Source organism: Canis lupus, chromosome 2 (genome assembly GCF_048164855.1).
Source record: "Canis lupus baileyi chromosome 2, mCanLup2.hap1, whole genome shotgun sequence".
NCBI lineage: Eukaryota > Metazoa > Chordata > Mammalia > Carnivora > Canidae > Canis > Canis lupus.
The window spans coordinates 8,496,232-8,519,274 of NC_132839.1; the positions used below are offsets into that span (position 1 = coordinate 8,496,232).

Consider the following 23,043-nt stretch of genomic DNA (forward strand, 5'->3'; position numbering starts at 1 on the left):
CCAGGCTGGCCTCCATTTATTCAGTAAAATGTCAAAAATAGAAGAACTTTAAATCTTTCCACTTGCCCATTCTCATTCGCACATATAGAAAAAGAAAAAAAAAGCTACTCTAAACCTAATACATATGCAATGTTTGTTTCCTGATGCTAATGGTCAGTCATAACCAGGCACTTGGTTATGTTACTTAATGTGCTACATATTTGGCAATGCTGCTGCGTTGTCAATGAGCTTTAGGGCTGACAGTAATTTTCTTTTCAGGTTTAGTCATATGATGCTTTCCTATAGGAATAGGTTCTATCACAGGAGCAAATTATTCAAATCTAATTTAACAGACTCAATAATTCTCAGTTTTATCTTGGGCATTCTGTATTCCTTTCCCTACATCTAGTGGCTATGTAACAATTCAATTACCAAAGTTCCTCATCCAGAAAGTGCAGCTGATTTCCGGTAATTCTTATTCTGTTTGATTTCTTTTTTTTCCTCCTAGTTTAACACATGCCAGTTGGTGTTGACTGAGTTAAAAATCTTGAAATAAGCCTGGCACTGTGTCACCATGTAGGTTAAGAAATGAAAAAAATTTTAATAAAATACACACTAGAAATGGAAAATAAGATTAGTGGTGACATTTCTTGTCATGAGGGCATTTTTCGTCTATGCGCACAAAATAAAACAAGCTCAATGCAGCTGAAGAAAAGAGGAATGAGAGAGATGATATAAATTGAAAGATGAAAAGGCAGGGGGTGAGTGTAAAGAAGCATGTTGAGAGCACAGAGAGTCAGCTGGCAAAATAAAGCAGCTCCAAGAGCCTCAGAAGGTAAAACTCCAATTAACAGATCAAGTGGGTAAAAATCAAGTCTCCAAATAAAAGAGCAATAGCATAAGCAATTTCAAGGAAGATTAAAAGTACAGTAAGGTGATGAAAGTACTCAAGTCTTTGAGATTATTAGGAATTTTAGGGAATTACAATAACGAGAAAATTGTAAGGGAAAATCTTATATATTCATTCATAAAAGAGTATCACCTGTCACAATCTGTCTGCATGGACGTTAGAACTAGATTCTTGTTCTTCAGGGATCCCTGGGTGGCTCAGTAGTTTAGCGCCTGCCTTTGGCCCAGGGTGTGATCCTGGAGACCTGGGATCGAGTCCCACATTGGGCTCCTTGCATGGAGCCTGCTTCTCCCTCTGCCTGTGTCTCTGCCTCTCTCTCTGTATCTCATGAATAAATAAATAAAATAAAATAATAAAATCTCAAAAAAAAATTCTTGTTCTTCAAGAACAAGGTATGTCTTCTGGTCAGATTTAGGTTTATTTTTCCTACATTTCTCCAAATAATCTTTCTCTGATAAAATATGCAAATACACACACACACACACACACACACACAAATATAAACAGTGGAACTCAAAATTCAGAGTAATTAAAAATAGCCTTAATATCAGAACTTCCTGAAACTTATTAGTAATCTGAAATAGTCTAGCAATTAAATCTGGAAATAAATTCTCATAAATTTTATAGGTATATTAGTTATTTCTACAAATAATAAATTCATTAGCGATCAGTAATTATCTGATTAAATTCTCCAATACCAGAAGTAAATATAGATGAATCAGAAACATATATTTGGAGAGAAGGCCTGAGAAAAGTCCCTTTGTGTTAGTATTGATTAAATGAATCAGACAGTGTTTATTTAATACCTGACCAGTGCCAAAAGATCTTTTTTTTCTGTATAATTTTTTATTGGAGTTTGATTTGCCAACATATAGCGTAACACCCAGTGCCCATCCCACCAAATGCCCCCCTCAGTGCCCATCACCCAGTCACCCCACCCCCCGATCCACCTCCCTTTCCACCACCCCTTGTTCATTTCCCAGAGTTAGGAGCCTCTCATGTTCCGTCACCCTCTCTGATATTTCCCACTCATTTTCCCTCCTATCCCCTACAATCCCTTTCATTATTTTTTATATTCTTATATGAGTGAAACCATATAATGATTGTCCATCTCTCATCGACTTACTCCATTTAGCATAATACCCTCCAGTTCCATCCACGTCAAAGCAAATGGTGGGTATTTGTCATTTCTAATGGCTGAGTAATATTCCATTGAATACATAGACCACATCTTCTTTATCCATTCATCTGTCGATGGACACTGAGGCTCCTTCCACAGTTTGGCTATTGTGGACATTGCTGCTAGAAACATCGGGGTGCAGGTGTCCCGGCGTTTCACTGCATCTGTATCTTTGGGGTAAATCCCCAGCAGTGCAGTTTCTGGGTCACAGGGTAGCCCTATTTTTAACTCTTTGAGGAACCTCCACACAGTTTTCCAGAGTGGCTGCACCAGTTCCCATTCCCGCCAACAGTGCAGAAGGGTTCCCCTTTCTCCACATCCTCACCAACATTTGTTGTTTCCTGTCTTGTTCATTTTCCCCATTCTCACTGGGTTGAGGTGGTATCTCATTGTGGTTTGGATTTGCATTTCCCTGATGACAAGTGATGCGGAGCATTTTCTCATGTGCTTGTTGGCCATGTGTAGGTCTTCTTTGGAGAAATGTCTTTTCATGTCTTCTGCCCATTTCATGACTGGATTGTTTGTTTCTTCGGTGTTGAGTTTAATAAGTGCTTTATAGATCCTGGATACTAGCCCTTTATCTGATAGGTCATTTGCAAATATCTTCTCCCATTCTGTAGGTTGTCTTTTAGTGTTGTTGACTGTTTCCCTCACTGTGCAGAAGCTTTTTATCTTGATGAAGTCCCAATAGTTCATTTTTGCTTTTGTTTCCCTTGCCTTCATAGATGTGTCTTGCAAGAAGTTGCTGTGGCCAAGTTCAAAAAGGGAGTTGCCTGTGTTCTCCTCTAGGATTTTGATGGATCCTTGTCTCACATTTAGATCTTTCATCCATTTTGAGTTTATTTTTGTGTCTGGTGTAAGAGAATAGTCTCGTTTTATTCTTCTGCATGTGGATGTCCAATTTTCCCAGCACCATTTATTGAAGAGACTGCCCTTTTTCCACTGGATAGTCTTTCCTGCTTTGTCGACTATTTGACCATTGAGAGGGCCCATTTCTGGGTTCTCTATTCTGTTCCATTGATCTCTGTGCCAAAAGACTCTCTTAAAGATTCCCTTTGGGAATCTGCAAGTTAGGTAAGAGAAATACAATTAACAATTTTGGAACTATTTTATACTCTTGTGCTCCATAAAGAGTCTTGATAGACTTCTTTAGAAAGAACACTGTAGATTTAAATATACAGTCATAAGAAATAAAAATTAACCACTATTCAGCCCTTAATATGAGAAAGGTGCCTGGAATGTCCATATTTTACAGGGGCCAGACATTCGTCTGGGAACTAACCTCACTCTTCTATCTTCTTTATGCTTAGATTTTGACTAGATTACACAAAGTACTTCTACATATCAATAAGAAAAAAAAAAACTTGACAGAAAAGTGGTCAAAATATAGGGGTAGACAATACCCAGGGAAAATTCTGAACATTTGAAACCTTTGAAAAGGCGATCTACACTCTCAATAATCAACAAGATGGAAAGTGAAATAATCTAATAATTAGTAGAAAATAACTATAATTGATTTGGCACTGTACGGAAACAAATAATCACTTATATGTTGTTGATAGAGAACAGTACTGTAACAAGATGTGTCAAACTCGGGCAGCCCGGGTGGCTCAGCGGTTTAGTGCCACCTACAGCCCAGGGCATGATCCTGGAGACCTGGGATCGAGTCCCACGTCTGGCTCCCTGCATGGAGCCTGCTTCTCCTCTGCCTGTGTCTCTGCCTCTCTCTGTGTGTCTCTCATGAATGAATAAATAAAAATCTTAAAAAAATATATTAAATTAAAAAAAAGATGTGTCAAACTCAAAAGTGAGAATGATGGTGAACCATTAAATCTTTTTCTAGGAACATATCTATTAGAAATATTTACTCGTGTAAACAGACATATGACATCTAAGATGTACTTTAAATGAAAGAAAAGGGAGCACCTGGGGGCTCAGTGGTTAAGCGGGTAAATGTCTGGCTTCAGCTCAGTTCAGAATCTCAAGGGTCCCGGGATGGAGCCCTGCATCTAGCTCCCGGCTTGGCAGGGAGTCTGCTTCTCTCTCTCCTTCTCTCTTTATACCTCCTGCCCTGCTAGTGCCTTCTCGCATGCACACACTCAAATAAATAAATAAGATCCTTTTAAAAAATAAATGAAAGAAAAAGATCGAGTAGTAGTAAATAAATAAGGAAATTGCATCATTACATTGTAGAAGGAGCTAGAAGTGGCTGCTGAAAGCTTAAAAGTAGGCTTGCCTGTTTTAATTCTATACTTCTAGATTTTAGAATAATTTATCAAGTGTTTCTGTATACTCATACTCAAAGAGTAATACAAATATAAATTCTTTATGGGTCCTATATTTCTCTCAAGGAGCTATGGGAATGAACTAGACATCAAAAATTGTTTGAATTTTTACAATCTATTTTGTATATGTGTTTAAAAATGGCTTAATGAAATTAAAAATTCTCTAAAAATATTATAAACCCCACTATAAAGGAAAGAATAGCACATTTAGAACCATAAAACTTTGCACTTACTTTTTATATAAGCTTTTATAAAAATCTCTTAAAATCTGAACCTCAGTTTTCCCTGGTCAAAATCATGTCTTCCCTGCTTGACTTCTCATCTCCATAATCATATCTACCCTAACTCTACTTTCAGAGCTAACGCTAAATACAAAGGAATTCTACAAAATTCACTTTGCAAACATCGCAGCATTTAGTACACCAATTGAGCAGAGTACATATTTAAGACTATTGGGGAAAAATATATAACAACCAACGTTTTTTGTTTTTAATATAACTCACTATGCAGAGCTATACTAGACTTCATGACATAACTTCAAGATTCAGTCCCTTATAATTAACCTTTCAACTCTAAAAATATTATCATCAGAAAAATTGTTATAAACTGAAAAAAAAGCCACTAGAATTGTTTCAGAAGTCAACAATGAAATTTTACTGCCTGTCTATAGTCAAAAAGGCTTTGTAAGACTAAAAGAACATTCAAGTTTTTACTCTCAAAAGATAGAGTCAGTTAGCAGCTTGTTGTAATTATTGTATGAATGTTCAGAGACCAGGTAACTACAATAAACAGAAACTGTATTTCCATGTTACTTTAGAGAAAAATCTATTAAAATCATTCCCAAAACTGAATAAATGTTTCAACTTAAAATTGCTCAGGTTAAAGATTGGATGTCGAATAATTACGATAGATGACAGAGATAGATAGATGCATACATGTAATAAAAATTGCATTATAAAGATTGAAGTTCATAATTACATTAAATTAAATAAAAAATAAATCATTTGTTTCTCTAACATTTACCTAGCATTTTTTCTTTACAAAAAAATAACTTGACTAATAAGTAAGTTCATGGCTTGAAAGTTAATATGCACAAATAGTTCTGATGGTGGAATATGAAATGTTTACTTTAGAAAGTGACAGCCCACAGAAGAAAAAGAAAAGAGAAAGGGAAGACACAGTAAGAAAATGATTTAGATTGAAGGTTATAGCAGCTGTGCAAATAAAGAAAATGGTGCAATCAACAGTTCACATCCTTCTGATGGATCATTGAAAAAGCTCTGTGTAAATAGTTTTGACGTTCAAGCTCCTGTAGAAAATAATACAGTAAAAAAAATGCAAGCAAGAAGCTATAAAGTATGAAGAGTCTTGCAATCACTTTTCCTCCAGCAGATATAGGCCACTGATCAGCTGATTTATGTATTAAAAATATAACTCTCAGGATTAGTGATTTTTAAAAATGACAAGGAACTGCAACCTTTGGTGGAAAGCTTAGTAAAGGTTGTATGGACAATATGTTCTGTTGGAGCGCGGGTACTATGCAAATGACAACACGATGGCCCAGACTTTAGCCTCGATGCTAAATCAAGTCTCCAAATGGAGAAATTTCTCTCACCTTAAGATTTTTTAATAAAATAAAGTAACAAAAGTTAATGGCCTGCCAGATGTTCACCACGGGGAGTTTGCTTCACGGAAATTGAAGAAGGAACTTAATTTTGAATTTATGGGAACATTGCCCCGTTTTTCCTTGTTTGTCCCACGTTGCTTTTCAGCTTTGTTGACCAATGCCAGAAGCGCCACAATGGGACTCTTTCAGTGCTATTCATCTCTGCATTAGAACAAGATGTGTTTAACTTTCCCTTTATTTATTTATTTTTCTCGCCAAGGTACAGCTAGAAGTAGTAGTATTATTATCCTGAAGCTGACAATTGCTCTGACAATTTGTGATCAGCTCAACAGAAAGTGAATCGGATGAATCAATGAAAATATCTTAAAGCATAGTCAGCTATTCAAGCCACAGCATTCTCTGAAACAAGGCACTTTATTTCTCAGCTTCTAGACTTAGAGCATTGTATGTGTATTATTCACTTCTTAAATATTTTTGAAAAGGAAATGAAACCGAAACATTGTCCTTGGGTGGTCTCCGAGAGTATATAAATAGTGGAGGAATCAACTTTTTCATAGTCTTAGTTAAGGAGTTGGGGACCTATGAGTGGTTGCCTTTGGAGGGGGTTGAAGTAAGATAAAGAAAGGGAAAGGAAAGGAGGGGAGCTGAAAATGAAAGAATAAAACCAATTGGCTATTCCTCCAGTTACACACCCATATTTATTATTTAAGGAGCGTGTTTAACATCTATCTTATACATAGAATTCTCCACAAATGCTAGATTCAGTCCCTACTCTTTTCTTCAGTGGTTCCCGGTCTTTGAAGTACAAACAGAAATCCCTCAAGAACTTGTTAAAATTGTGGACTCCCAGACCCCACCTGTAGAGAAGTTACATTTTGAAAGGTATCTCAGGAGACTTCTTAAGATGGTGCATGACCTAATGCTTGCAAAATGCTGCTTTAGATCCTTGCAACAAGAATAATAATAAAATCTATGATAATTTTACTTAACAAATAAACATGGGTGGCTTTCTTATTCTGATATCAACAAAAATTATTTTTTAAATGAATATTATAATAAGTACATTATGGTTAATTCAAAGAGAAAATGGAAATTTAATAAATATTTGTTGAATGTACAAGTGAATGAAGAAACGTGCAAACAAGTTTACCTAACATGGGTTCTCTGGATGCTCAAATTTTGTAACCTGGAATACAAACCCTACTTAAAACTGATTAGTTTTCTTCACAATGTACAATTTCAAACCATATGCTGTGTTACCTTACACCAAAGTAAGCAAAAGAAATGCATCGGCAAACAGTACATACAAGTTGCCAAAGCTCCCTCCATTGAAAGATATTAGTCTAACGCATACACCCTTGTTCATTGGCGGTGAAAGCAACAAAAGGCTCAGTATCCATCACTGAAATAAGACAGAGTGAAAAATACATAATTCACCTAATTTTAAGGGTAGTTTTTCCCAAACTTCAATCACATATAAAATAGCTTCATAATTCTGGCCCTGTCCTTGTAAGACATGTCATATATCAAGGAAAAGAATACAGATATTTGTATAGACCCTGCCTATTTTATTTCACGCTAATTCCAGTTATCTCATGAAATCTCTGCTTTATTGTGTTAGCTGTTATTTTCCTACCTCACATTTAAATTAAAAAGAAAAAATCTCGGCTATCAAAGTTAAAAAGTGTTTGTTTCTCTACTACCTAAAATTAGCTCATATCCTAGGGGTAGTGGATTCCCTGCATTTGGAGAATCCAGGCTCAAAGAGTCTCGGCCCCAGAAGCACATAGCTCCTCAGATAATTTCATACCTGCCTATGAATGGACTGCTCCAAATGTTTCCACATATAGGAAATTCTCAAAATGTTCAAAATACTTTAAACTTAAAGAGCTAAGCGTTCATTAGCTCTTCCCAGTGATCTTGGACAAGGAGAATGAAGTAGTGACTTTAAATGACTTTGTTTCCACCCTCACACACACACACACACACACACACACACACACACACACATTTCCAAAACGAAGCCCGGGTTGAAGAAAACCCCAGGCACTCCCCAGGATCACTCTCCATGTTATAGAGGGAAAAAACTTAAAACTACATGATTCCATTTGCCAAGGTAACTCCGACTGAAATGAGATGGACATTATTCCTCAATTACCAGCATAATCATCTTTATCCATATGTTTGCCTAAGGACAACTGGCCTTAGCATGATGAGTCACATTTTCTAATTTGGTTAAATCTACTTGTGTGTGATTTGTTTTATTGTGTTAAGTTTTATTTAAATTCTTTTTATTTTATGCCTGATTGGGGGGCTTAGAAGAAAACAGATAATTGCTAAAGTGTCATTAAGTATTAAAGAAAATTACATATGATGCTATTTTATATCAGAGAGAGAGAAATTCAGGGGTAAGAAAAAGAGGATTGCACTCAATATTCAGAACTGTTTGTGAAATTTACCTTAACACTGAAAATATAACTGCATCTTTAGACATGTGAGCATTTGAGCAAAGTTGAATATGGCAGCATTTTGTTTCAAATTAATTTGTATCTAATTTCAAAATAATAAATCAGGTTCATTGAGGAAATGAGTAATATATGGATATTATCAGCACCTTGCCCATATGGTGAATTGGGAAATAAATGCCTAATTGGATCCTGATCTGTTTGAAACTATTGCATTTTTTTTTTGTCTTCCCTTAGAATGGGAATTTAACCTCATAAGTGATCTACCCTTTCTACTTGTCTTTGCAGAGGTACCAACTGTTCTGCTTTGCCCACAATAGACCACGAAATAGAGATGTAAAACTTACATATTACTGGGGGCGCCTGGGTGGTTCAGTTGGGTTAAGTGACCGGTTCTTGATTTCAGCTCAGATGATGATCTCAGGATCCTGGGATAGAGCCTCGGAACAGGCTCCGAGCTCAGCAGGGATTCTGTGTGTCTCTTTCCCTCTGCTCCTCCTCTCATGCTCTCTCTTCTCTCTCTCTCTCTCTCTCTCAAATAAATAAATAAAATCTTTTTAAAAAACACTTTACATATTACTTAAATCTAATTAAGAATATAGGGATGCCTGGGAGGCTCAGTGGTTGAGCATCTGCCTCTAGCTCAAAGTGCGATACCAGGGTCCTGGGATCGAATTCCACATCGGGCTCCCCTCAGGGAGTCTGCTTCCCTCTGCCTGTGTATCTTCCTCTCTCTGTGTGTCTCTTATGAATAAATAAATAAAATCTTTTTAAAAACTCAATATAACTTTACCAATTGAATAAAGTATTTTGGTTTTCACTCGGGATGGAAATATACAAATAAAATTTGAGATGAACAGTATTTTAATTTTAGGTTTAGATATGATTTTGCATGAACTATCTCCACTTAGTGTATACTGAGAGATCCACATGCACTTCCAGAATAAGAGCTCAAGAAGCCCACAGTGTCCTTGGAGTAACAAAGGCAACCAAATTATTAAATCACAATGGGAGTCTAGAAATGCATACGGTAATGAAGAAAAGAACACAAAGTTGACACAGCAGATGAATAGAAAAACAACTGTACAAATTAAGAAGTACACTAATAAGATGTTTTAAAATTCACAATATCAAATAGGTTTCTCCTCTTATGACCACCATATAATGCTAATGGCAGGTGTGAATTAATACAAGCAACCATATACGAACCACTAATTATGTGACAGGTTGTACCAAGTATTTTACAGACAATATCTATTTCAATCTTGTAACCACACAGTATTATAATACTCCCATTTTACAGACAGTGAAGTTAAGATTTACAGAAATTAAGTAAATACCAGAGTCTCCCGGCTAGTTAATAATGGAATCTGAACTCAAACTAGATCTGATTCTAATACTTGGAAGGTCTTGGCCACTAAGCTCATATCATTTGTGAGCAAGTCCTCCAGAAATTGCAGGCAGAGTATAAAGCTGCCTATTCCCAACCTTACGTCCTTTGGAAATTGTGAGGTCTATCACTTAAATTCCTGTGAATGCTGCCTATAAACAAAAAACAACAGTAAATGTTTGCTTTAATGCTAAAGCTTTGGAACCTGGCCCCAAAAACTGGAGTAACATTTTCACACTTTCCACAAAAGACAGTGACATTTATCCTCTGGCTTTACGTACCATCATGATGCCTGTAGAGTTTGAGAATGTCAGCTAAATAATGTGTGAGAATTATGAAAACACATATTGTTAAAGAGAAAATAAAGTTTTAAAGACAAGGAATTTTGAAAAGAGGAAAAATAAAGGTGGAATATATGTGAAATCACAAATAAAGTTAGTAAAATGCCTTACCAACTGTCGCTTTACCAATCATGTTTTTGTTATTCTGTAGAATATATTATATACGAACACAATTTTTAAATGGCACACAGATATTTCCACATAGAAGAACAGTCACAATCCCTTTAAGCAAAAGCGTCTACTGGAATTATTACTTCTCCAGTTTTCTGAACCATTTAGAAGAGTCTAGGGGATGCTGCAAGTATAAGGCATCTATTTAAAACCCATATTCTTACTATGTGGAGAGAAGAGTAGCAACACGTGTGCTTCAGGATCTTGGCAATTTGTGAACATGCGAAGCAGTTACACAAGCACTTGGCTGAAACTTGCTAAAAATGCAAAGGAGAATGGAAGTGTGGATATATTAACTTTTGAGTCTGTAAGGGGTGGTTTCGAAAGTTTAAAATGAAATGCACATTGCATAATATAAAAATTCTAAGAGAATCTGCCCTAGCACATTACACCACTTCAGTAATAATTCCTGAACAGCTAACAGTGGTCTCAGAGAAGAGTTATCTATGTCTGTATGCGTGTGTGTTTGTTTAGTGTTTTGGTTTCAATGAGATAGATACGTTTAAGACAGATTTCTATCTCAATACTCTATTTTGGAAGTGGCTTTTTACTAGAATTTTTATTTACTACATTTAATTTTTAAAACTATATTAAGTGAAATTTTTCTGCATTCCCTTGGTCTAGTCAACTACAGTTTTGCCACACACTGTACTTCTCAGTGATGTCATACCTATGGTCACCAGTGCGTGACTGTGCAAAAAATAAATGGCAGGACGACACAGCATGCTTAGCAGATGTGGAACATGTATTTGGATCCAAGATATTTAGAAGGTAATAGATTATAGGATTCACAGTATCCGGGAGAAAATAATAAACCACTGACAGTCAGGACATTCTTTCCCTTCCATAGTTGGTTTCTCATCCAGGCTCAGTGTCTGGAGTCATCACTGACATCTCCCTACTTCAGGTCACATATTTAATAATCAAGTCCCGTGGTTCCACTGTCACAGATCTTTCAAATCAATTTCTTCCTTTCTACTCTCATTGCCACCACCATATTTCAGACTTGCATTACCACAATCTGCTCTGTCACAATCCAGGCTTCACGCTAATCAATTCTGAAAATGCCACCGGGTTAATCTTCATAAAACGCAATTCTGGACATGTCACTCACCTGCTCAGATATTTTCAATGGCTCCCCAATGCCTAGAGAATAAAGTCTATATTCCTGAGCTTAGAATTCAAAGTGTTCCCTGTATTATAATTATGGGTGGATGTTTGGTTTCTTCTTAGGCTGTAGAACCATTTTTTTTTTTACTTGTGTGCATATAAAGTAACAGGCACAGAAATGTACACATAGAAGCACATATTCATTCTTAAAGAGCCTACCACGGCTCACATATCTATCTTTCTCAACTCTATCTAATTATCATTGGATTAAGCTCTCTTATCTTTTAATTTCCTCTGGACTATCATATTCATTATTTCAGAAATTTTTTACCATGAGCTTTTCTGAATTAAGTATCAGAGACCGTTTCTCCAAAGTAATCATCACTGTTTATTCTATATTGTTGATATGAGACAAAGAAGAAAAGATATTCGATTACTTACCTGTGGAGCATAAAGCCCTTGGAGTCAGAGACTGACACTGATCTTTAGTCTTCCTCATCTTTCCATCCTTACTCCCCTTCTCCAATTTCTCAGTAATCTTGTATAAATCTGACAAATTGTTTGCTAATTTCTGAATGCCCTGGCACAGAGAAATTAGGTAAAAGAAAAAAAGGGTCAAGTGAGATTTTTAAAGGCCGTATTTGTCTGAACTAATTATTTTATTTTGCTGTGAGTTAGACTATGCTGCTGCATTAACAGTCCACTTATTCAGGAGTAGTTTATCAACGCTGCCTCTCTCCGCACAGAGAATGATTACAGGTGAATCTCCACACGGGTAATTTAGACGGGAGCTCACTTATCAGACCACTTCTGTTCAAATCAGAACTAAAAATACTTTGGGGGCCCCATAAATGTTAAATAGCACAAAGAATAATAATAACTAACCTCTTCTTAGTACATGTGTTCTTGAGTACACATACTTAAATTTTTCCCAATTATAATTCAAGAACATTTCAGTTCCCTTTATTCAGGACCATTATTCAGGCTCTTCTGGAAATGTTTTATTCAGGTTGCACATCTTTCCTCCGCAGTCTCTGATTTAGAATTCAGCTCTCTGATAATGAGTGGAAATTGGGGTCTGAAAGAGAAAAACATCATTTTCTTAAATAATGCTACAGGCATACATTGTCTTAATCTGGGAAAAAAAATGAAATCCTAAAATATTTTTTTTCTAAACTGTTAAAATGCTTGAGCTTTGAAAACAGAGGGGGAAAAACAAATTACAATACAATTCAACTCTGTTTTTAAATATTTGTGATCACATCTGTGACATTACAGCATAATCATAGGAGTAACGTGAAAAAAAAGTCCTGAAAGCAGTTTAGTGGTGTTCTCCAGGCAAATGTGCAACCTGACTGGACATGCATTGTGGGTATAAGTAAAAAATATTAAAAAATCTCTTTTTTGTGTGTGATGATGATACTTGCTTTTATTGTTGTTGCTGCTGATAATAAATAAAAAGGCCTGATCTCAATAGGACATCCGTGCTCAACCTTTTCCCTGGGCTGTAGTTTCTTCTCCTGTTCACACCTGAGGACAGTTGGGCCAGCCTCTTAAGCACTGTAAGGAGATCTGAGCAAAAAACCTTTCAAAATAAATCAGCCCTGTTTATCCCCAGCTCTGAGAGCTGGAGCAACTCATCCCAACACTTGCCTGTGTTTCACTGTGGAACAGGTTGTCTTGTTTCAGCTCTTTCATAAAACCAACCCTAACACATATCTACTTGGCCATTCTTGGCAAAAACAGAAATAAAAAATAGCCAGTCCTGGAGCATTGGAGTACTGTAAGTTCAGAGTGCTTTGAGGGTCCAGCTGAGGCAACGGGGACCTCACAGCTGAATGACTGCTTGCTAATGGCATAGTGGAAGGACACCAGGGGCATAGGAACAAAGTCAAACAAGCATCTGAGTGAGGAAATGTGCCTACCCCACAATGACTTGCCCAGGAAATCAGGAGGCATTTAGGACCACCTTCTTTTTAAAGATTTTATTTATTTATTCATGAGAGACAGAGAGAGAGGCAGAGACACAGGCAGAGGGAGAAGCAGGCTCCATGCAAAAAAGCCCGATGTGGGACTCGATCCCAGGACCCCGGGGTCATGTCCTGAGCCCAAGGCGTCTAGACACTCAACCACTGAGCCACCCAGGCGTCCCTAGAACCACCTTTTTTTTTTTTTTTTAAATGACCATCCTGACAAGAGCTGTTAAGTATTAAACAGGTGTATGCTATCCGTGCTTGCATTCGGATCTCCCAACTTAGTGGTGTCAGTAGAACTAATGACTGAGATAGATAAAGTGGCATACTTCCTGCATGGATTAAGATTCTGTATGAAAGCCAAAATAAAGTGCTGCACACCTGCCACATTTGAGAAAACATAGTCATAATTCCTAAGATGCTTATCTAAACTTTCTGGTCTTAAATTCTCAAATGGATCAGCTCAGAAAGATTTCAGATATTTGGAAGTTAGAGAAAATCACAAAAACTTCTGCAGGCATATATCAGTTCCAAATCTCTTACTCAGGAGAGCATCAAAATTACATTTGCTCTGACTCCTGCATGTGTGATCTGATAAGATCACTGACATATATTAATTGCTGCAAAATGAAACAAAACAATGACCCAGAATGAATAAAGCACTGATTTAAAAATATCCCTCATTCTAATGCTCTATTGTTGAATTAGTTAAATTTAAGAATATAAACATAAACTCTTCTTTGACAGGTAAAATAAAAACTTGCCAATGTTTTGAAATTTCCCCTTAGAATTTTAAGCTACCTTATAAACATTATGTTTTCTTCCTTTTTTTTTTCTTTTTCTTCCATAGGAGTAAGACTGTATTTGGACTTTTTTTGACATCTCAGCTCAGTAATTCAAAAAAAAAAATCATCTGCTCTATTCAAGATGTTTTGTTATACATTATACAGTGTAAAATGATAAATAAGACTTTAGTCTCTATCATCAAAAGATATATTCTATGAAATTTTGTAGGAAAATTACATGTTTAGAAAACACAAATATAGTATAGAAAGTTAAATGCTGTAAGAGGGATACAAAATAATTAGAGGAATGAAAAATTTTAAAATTATATTTTCAAAAATCGAAGATTTTATTATTAAGATAATATTGGACAAATATAAGCATTTCAACAGAAATAAAAGGTAAGGCCTTTTCAGAAAAAGAAAATACTTGAAGTAATATTAAAATAGACATAATAGAATGAAGTTCTCTTTGTAGATAGGTTAGGGGCTCAGATTGCCTAAAACAAAGGGTACATGAAGAGAAAGTAGTTGATTAAAATGCAAAGGACAAAGAATAAAAAAAAAATTTTTTTTAAAAAGCAAAGGACAATGGGAGTAAGATCACAGAAGCCTTTAGCCATATTAATCAGTATGAAATGTGTTCCATAAGCTGTGGAGAATTATTAAGGTGAATTTTTTACTAATTCATTTTATTATTTTATTTGGCAAGCAACACATAACATTATGACATTAGAAAGAACATTACATGATATCTCACCACAGTTAACCTTTCAGGGTATACCATTTTAAAACATTTACAAACATGAGACTATACTAAGGATCATGTTAAGTTACTTGCTTTTTAAATTATATGTGTATATATATTTAATATATAAAGAAAGTTCCTGCATAACACACTTTTCATATCTTTCTTTTAAATAACTCCATAAAAGTTTATTTCTTGAGTGTATCCTCATTTATATCACCATTTCTATATTTTCACACATTAAATTGCTTTTTTAAAAAAATTATTCATTTATTTACTTGTTTATTTATTTATTTATTTAGAGAGCAAGCACATGAACCAGGGGAGGGTCAGAGGAAGAGGGAGAGAGAACTTCAAACAGACTCCCCTCTGAGCACAAAGCCTGACATGGGGCTCAATCTAATGACTTTGAGATCATTACCTGAGCCAAAATTAAGAGTCAGATGCCTAAAACTGACTGAGCCACCCAGCCACCCCACATTAAATTGCTTTTTATCATTATTAAAAATAAGTACAACAAAAATATTTATTAATACCTACCATATGTCAGACACTGTTGTAGATAATTTTCATAAAACAGAATAAAATAGACTAATTCCAAGCTCCCACGAGACTTAACTTTTTGGATATACACTAATATCTCTGTACGTGCATTTTATCATTGATTTACTTATATCTTTAAATGAATGCTGGGTGCCAATAGAATTGAATGTTTTTAAGGGTATCGATGCATACCCCCACAAGCTGTATATATAAGAGTACATTTCTGCCCATACCTCTGACAACATACAGTATTACCAAACATTTGTCCTTTGTCAAAAGGGATGTAAATTACACATTTTCATAATGTATTTTTTCTTTAAAAGACTATCTAAAAAAAAATAAAATAAAATAAAAAAGACTGTATCTAGAGAGTGAGAAAGAGAGAGACAGCATGCAAGCAAGTGGGAGAGGGGCAGTGGGGGAAGGAGAGAGAATCTGAAGCAAACTCCACACGCTCAGCATGGAGCCCAATGCAGGGCTTGATCTCACCATCATGAGATCATGACCTAAGCCGAAACCAAGAGTCTGTCGCTTAACCGACCAAACCATGCAGGCACCCCTATAATGCATCTTTTTACTTTGCTACTGATTTTCAACATTTTCATTTTTGCTGTTGTTGGTTATTCTTTTGCATGTAGGAAGTGCCTGTTTATCTCTAGCATATTTTCATTTTTATTTTTTATTTATTTGTGATATTTCATCATAAATTAAGAAAATTCTGTTAGTTATTTATTTTTCAAATATTTCCTCAATCTGTCATATATACCATAGATATATTACATATATCTGTAATATATATGTATGTATGACACTTATATATGAGAGAAAAACATCTATTTTTTAATTTTTGTAGTAAATTTTAATAGAGAGGTTTATGATGATTTTGGCTTCTGGTATTGTTTTTAAAATTTTTTTTTTATTTATTTATGATAGTCACACAGAGAGAGAGAGAGAGGCAGAGACACAGGCAGAGGAAGAAGCAGGCTCCATGCACCGGGAGCCCGACGTGGGATTCGATCCCGGGTCTCCAGGATCGCGCCCCGGGCCAAAGGCAGGCACTAAACCACTGCGCCACCCAGGGATCCCTGGTATTGTTTTTAAAGGACTTACTAATGTCAGTAGTTATACAATTTACCTATATTACCACTACAAAACATCTTTTACATTTAAGATGTAAGTCTTGTTGATTGCATCAACAACTATATGTTATGTGATATAGGAGTCAAATTTCCTTTTCTAAGAGGTGAGCCTCCTATCTCCATACTATTAATTGACCAATTGATTATTTTCCTCAATGATTAGTTCTCAAATAGTAAATTTGTCTCTATAAAAGCATGATTTCTCTGAGATATAGGGTGCAAAATTTTAAAAATAGCTCAGTAAAACCATTTTCCCCTTATACTTTCCCAATGCTTCCATAACTCCTGTCCAGGATTAAGACAGTAGCTGCCAATTCTTTACTGATATAAGAGAATTCTGAGGCTTCCAAGACTCCCTTCTAATTTATCCCTAAAAGCTGATGATTCCAAAAGCCACTATTTGCTTTTTCTAAATTTCTAAATACCTAACTTTCTAATATCCATGTATTATTTCATTTTTTAGTATGAATACACAACTCAACTCTAACGAGAAAAAGAGACAGTAGTTTCTTATAGATAGATTTCTATCTGTAGTTTAAAATTTATGCTACTTGGGTAAACCCTAGAACCCAATGAGTACCTCCATATACCTCTTAAACAGGGGGCCAGTTCAGCTAAGTCCTGATCTTGAAGAAGCCATTAACAATAGTACCCTCAGATCTCCTTGATGGAAAGTAAAAGAATCCCCAAGTGAGAAATGGAACTATTACAACTAGACTGGGAAAATGGAGGCACAGGTAATTGCTTAGCCATTTTCCTCTCTCTCTCTCTCTCTCTCTCTCTCTCTCTTTGTAACATCCAAATGATAAGGTCTTTCTTTTTCCCTCCCCAAGTTTTAGGTGTAAAGATTTTTAAGTCGTATTTAAACTGTAGCTAATTTAGGAAGACTTGAAACTTCTGTGCCTAAATTACTGGATCTAGTTCTGAACCTGTATCTCTGTAGAGGAAGATATGAGTTACCTGGGAACACATCAAACTAAATACACCCCGCCTATACACACACGCACACACACACTCTATATAATGGAGATCTCCCTATGCCTCCCATTTGCCATTAAAATCACTACAACATAAGCTCTAGCTTCTAATGGAAGTGGATCGAATTTCTGGGATGTGTTGAGAATCATTTCTTTATTAACCATAAGAGATTGAGAAACACCTTTACATTAACTAGAAGTTTATCATGTAATCATTCAATAAACATTTTTTGAGCAACTACTACCTCTTTAATGCTCAGCCTATATGAATACAACCGGGTGAAGAAGAGGCACAGGATTAAATAAACCAGCAAGTTCAGCATGGAGAGACCAAGGAGAGGTGTAAAACAGAACAACACTATGGAACTATGCAGAAAGAATATCAATTCCATCTCAGCCAGTTAGGGAAAGATGTCCAGTGGAATTAGTATCTATGCTGAAATCTAAATGATGAAATAAATTCGGCAAAAAGCAGAAGAAGAAAGTCTCTGGTAGAGGCAAAAGCTTATATTAATGTCCAGAAATGAAAGATTATATCATGTCTGGAGAAATTAAAAAAAAAATCCGGAATGACCAGAGCATAGAATTTAAGTCAAAGAAAGGAGAGAGGTAAAGAGATAAAAAATGAGGTTAAAAAAGCAAATAGGGTGATTATGAGGCACCCACTAAGCCGGTAAATGTGTTTGAATTCTACCAAAAGAGCACAGAAGAGCAAAATGGTTATTTTAAGCAAAGAGCAACCTAAAATTTTCCTTTGAAAAGAAAACTCTGATTGCAATGTGCAAAACAAGAGAGGAGGGCAAGTCTACAGTCATGGAAATGAGTTAATAGGCAAAAATGTTCCGTATTCATTTCTGAGTAAGAGTTCAAATAAGTATTAAGCAACTAGAACTCTCTGGCTAACCATTGATTACCCTGTGAATTATCTAGTTAAAACACAGTGTCTTAATTGTTATACTTAATAATTGCACTGTTTATAATTTAAGTTGTTTATTATCTAAGGTTTAACACTCAGAGAATTGATTAAATTGGGTAACTCCTCTCTTGGATGGAAGCAATAACCTTCAATGGAATGCTAACTACCTCTGAGAATTATGTTTAACTCCGACTTTCTTTGCCATAGGCAGAAGTAATTGATTTTAGGCTGGGTGAACTGGTTCTTAATACATATGCCCACAGGGAGAATGTCATTTTAATAAGATGCTTCTACAAGCCACATCCTACTTAAAATAGAAGGTTTTCCCTTTGCTTTTATAAGCAAAAACTGAAGGAGTCCTGTTTGCCCTTAAGTTCATAGTAAACAACTGTGAAGTAATGTAACACTGAGTCGGCAGTCTACAAAGTACCTCTTTGCCAATTCAGCTATCTATGTTTTGTTTTGTTTGTAGCTGAAGCTTTCCCAGGAAAATACATCTATGTTTAACATTCTTGAAAACCGCTAATTAGTACACCTAAATCTGCTTGTATTGGCTCTGCAGCAGTTGTTCTCCTGATTTCCTAATCTATTGTTTTGCTCTGCAACCACCATGGCGCAACTAAAATAAAAGTATTCAAATAATTAGAAATTGTGGAGGGGAGATAATAAAATAAACCACTGCACCTCAAGAGATCAAGACAAAAAAATGGAGAGCCTTCAAGAATAAAAAATCATCAGTTCATTGAAACAGTCAAATTTTGATGTTGATTCAGATTTGACCCAATCCTGAGTAGTTCAAAACTACTGAGTTGTAGAGAAAATCGTTCACATGTTTCTTTCAATTCATTATTTATATATCATCTGTTAAAATGTTTAATTTTGGTAAATGTTTTCTAGCTCACATAATACATTAGCATCATGTATGTTATATATAATATTAACTTTATTTATGAATACATCCATGTCATATATGTAGGCCTAAATTATCTATATAACAAAGTTAATTATCATGCAATCAAATTTGTTGCCCATTGTTCTTACATCTAATTTACCAAAATGCCATATGTAGCCTACTTTTAGGCATTTACATAAAATTAAACATTTATATTAAAAAAACAGTTACTTTAAACTTTTCAAGTTATGGTTGGTATTATAGTCCTTCAACAATAACTTTCACAAACTTCATCACAAACCACTGGTGTAACCTGGCTTATTTTATATAATACACAGATGAACTTTTACAACTATTTTATTAGTTGTGTATTTATTCTAATGTCAGTTAGAAAAATTGCACACAAATGCCACGGACATCAAGGCGTTGGGCTACAAGGACTTGGCTGCCACCCCCAAGGACAAACTATCCTTAACATGAGATAGCCTGACCTCATCATGATCTACAAGCGTCGCTATCCCTAATTCCCTCCTGGAACATAGGGAATTACTACTCAGAAGTACTACTCAGTACTCAGAAGCCAAGATCTCGCTGTCACCCAAATCTGCATCTTCCCACCATCCCCAGAGGTGTGGGCAGAGAGCTGGACCTCTGGAACCATCTCCCATGCTTCACCTCAAGAATCACTGGGACCTCTCAGAACACCCTGGCCCATTTCCACCATCATCCTACTCAGATTCTAACATGTACAAATAGCCATGCATCCACAAGCAGAGAGAATCCATGGAAGGCAGCTCTCAGAGCAAGCCTTTCATTGAGGATCTTATCATCAAGTCATCCAAGTTCCCCATAACCCAGTCACTCACTTCGACCCACCCACCAAGATTGAAACTGATTATTGGTCATGCCCTCTGTCACTGGTCATTGCAGAAACAGAAAGACAGAAGCAGAAGGAGCACAGAAAAAGGCAGAAGAAGAGGATAAATCCAGAAAAGAGATGAAAACTCCCAGGAAGAGTCAGAGAAAGGAACTCGGTAAGGTGACTTTCTAACGTAGGAAAGATAATCTTCAAGAAAGAGATGAAAGAGTCATCGCCTACATGAGGAAAACTCAGTCCCTACCGGATCAGACACCCTTTGAAACCTCCCTGCACTCTAGGTCACCTAAGTGTTCTCTCCCTAACTAAGGCAAGACCACGCTGAGCTAGCTACAGTCCACAGACTTCAGCCCGTGGGGAGTGAGATTGGAAGGCCAGGACTGTAGATCTGTCATTATGAAATGCTGGTAGCAACCAATTAAAGGTAAACCGAGTTTCCTCCAGATGTGGATGAGATGAGGTTTGAGATGTGTCTCTCAAGTGAGGATTTATCAGGGGTATTTTCCATATCTCCTGAATAATTTGACAAACTGGCTCTGTTAAAGCAGAACAAACTCAAGATAAAGTATTATCTTCTCTGATTGTCCCCACCATCACTCTCCATGACTGGAGCTCACTGCTTCAGGGCTCTGGAGCTGGGATCACTGATCCCAAGGCTTCCTTTTCCTATAGTGAGCAGGGAGTGATCATCTCTTGGGGAGCAGGGAGGTGGGACAGAGCTGGATTTGGCTCCATTCCTCAAGTGGAGAGGCAGCCAAGAACTTTGCAGCCCCGGGGTTGTGAGACATGGACTTTCTCCCCCATAATGAGGGGGTAGGGGTGCTCTTTCTCATCCCTGGCACTCAATGCACAAGGCAAACCCAGTCTGGGCATAAAGTTATGGTTTTGCCCACACCCACAAGAAGAGGAGCAATTAAGAAAAAAATGAACATGGCTCCTAGTGGTCAGTCCTGTCAGGTTTGTTGACCATTAGGTAAGTACAACCCTTGGCCCTGATTGGTGAGTGTGAGAAGCAGCCAGGCAGGCAAAGAAACTCCAAGACCCTGTGTGCCAAGCTCTTATCCTCATCTCAACTTTTATAGCTTGCCCTACACCTGGGCCTCTACTCTTCTGACTCCAGCAGAAAGAGGCTCCAGCTCAAGGAGATCTCTAGCAGGGAGGCTGCCCTGTTTACCCTCCTTTACTTGCCACCCTCAAGAATGGAAGTCTCTTGCTCCAGTACTGACTTCCTCAGAAGCCTTGGTTTAAGTTGGAGATGTCGTCTATACAAAACCCCAGTCTACATCAGACTCAAGCCCAAGTCAACTTGAACTCTACATTCTAGAACCAACTCAGGTCCTGGGCAGAACCCAAACCTTCAAACTTCTTTGGAGGAGATTAAGAGAAACGGTTACAAGGACATTTCTCAGCATCTTGGCTACCTAGTCCCACTCATATACATGCATCCTCCAACATACTCTTTAAAGAATGGCAATTTATTGGAGCACTTCCCCCTTGCTTTCCTCACCTATCTCCTCTCTGCCCAACATAAATCACACTGTCATTGTTTCATTCTCTACAAATATATACGTGAATATAATTTTACATTTCATATATATACATTTCATATATATTTATATATATTTACAAATACAGGAATATCTGGGTCTCAGTTTTGTTCTTGCCCAGACTCTGGCATCTCTTTCTACTATGTGTATGATAATGCTGGGAAGGGAGGGCTGTGCTTGGAATTAAAGGTTGCAGTGGATCCCACCCCATCCCCAAATTTTATACACATATACACACACACACACACACACACCATATGAATGCTCTATTATTGCCAATATTTAAGTAAAACAAAGTAGTAAAAAAGGTTGTATTTCAAATGTGTGTTTGTAGACAGAGAGAGAACTCAATTACAAATGATAGATAAGGAAAAATTTTGAAGATAGCTTTTTTCCTGCCTTCAGACTTGAACTAAAATATCGACTCTTCCTAGATCTTGACTCTGCTGGCCTTTGGACTTGAACTATACCATCAGCTCTCCCGGGTCTCTACTTTCTGAGTTACCCTACAGATCTTGGGACTTGCCAGCTTCTGCAATTGTATGAGCCCATTCCTCACTTCCTTATAATAAATCTCTTGATACATGGATAAATAGTGAGAGATATAGATAGACACTGATGAAAATATACAAACTAAAAAGTTGGAAAAGAATTTCTTATTGTACTGATGCCATTACTTACACACACACACACACACACACACACACTCCACTTCTCTGCAGTACCCTGAGTAATATACTGTTACATAAAAAGACTGAAGATAACTCTCCATCCTAACATGAGGACCAGGAGATGAGTTCATGTTTCACATGTTATCCAGTAATGGAAACAACATGAAAAAAAAAGTTATCTCCCAGAAAGACATGATGACTTTGATAACACCTGCATATTTTTATAAAATGCTTTCCTGAAAAAATAATTATTATTTTGGGACAGCCAAAAGTTAAGTCAGTCTCCTTAATATTATAATTGTATTTAAAATTTTCTCCTCACCAAGGACTTACTTTCATGTGCTTCTAATCGTGAAAGTGCACTTTACTAGAACTATAGAGTATAGTGTTAAAGAGATGCCACATTTACCATTGAGCAGTAACATAAAATCAATGGCAGCTAGTCATACAGGCTTTTTCAATTTCCATCACACATGGTATGCGGCCCTTGGTTCAGTGGATAATCCAATTGTAAACAGTG

General features: G+C 36.5%; 1 pseudogene; it reads left to right on the forward strand.

Moving 5' to 3' along the window:
* The first annotated feature begins 18,143 nt into the window (after window positions 1–18,143).
* LOC140610749 (dematin pseudogene) lies at window positions 18,144–20,886 on the forward strand (annotated as a pseudogene).
* The last annotated feature ends 2,157 nt before the right edge of the window (window positions 20,887–23,043 follow it).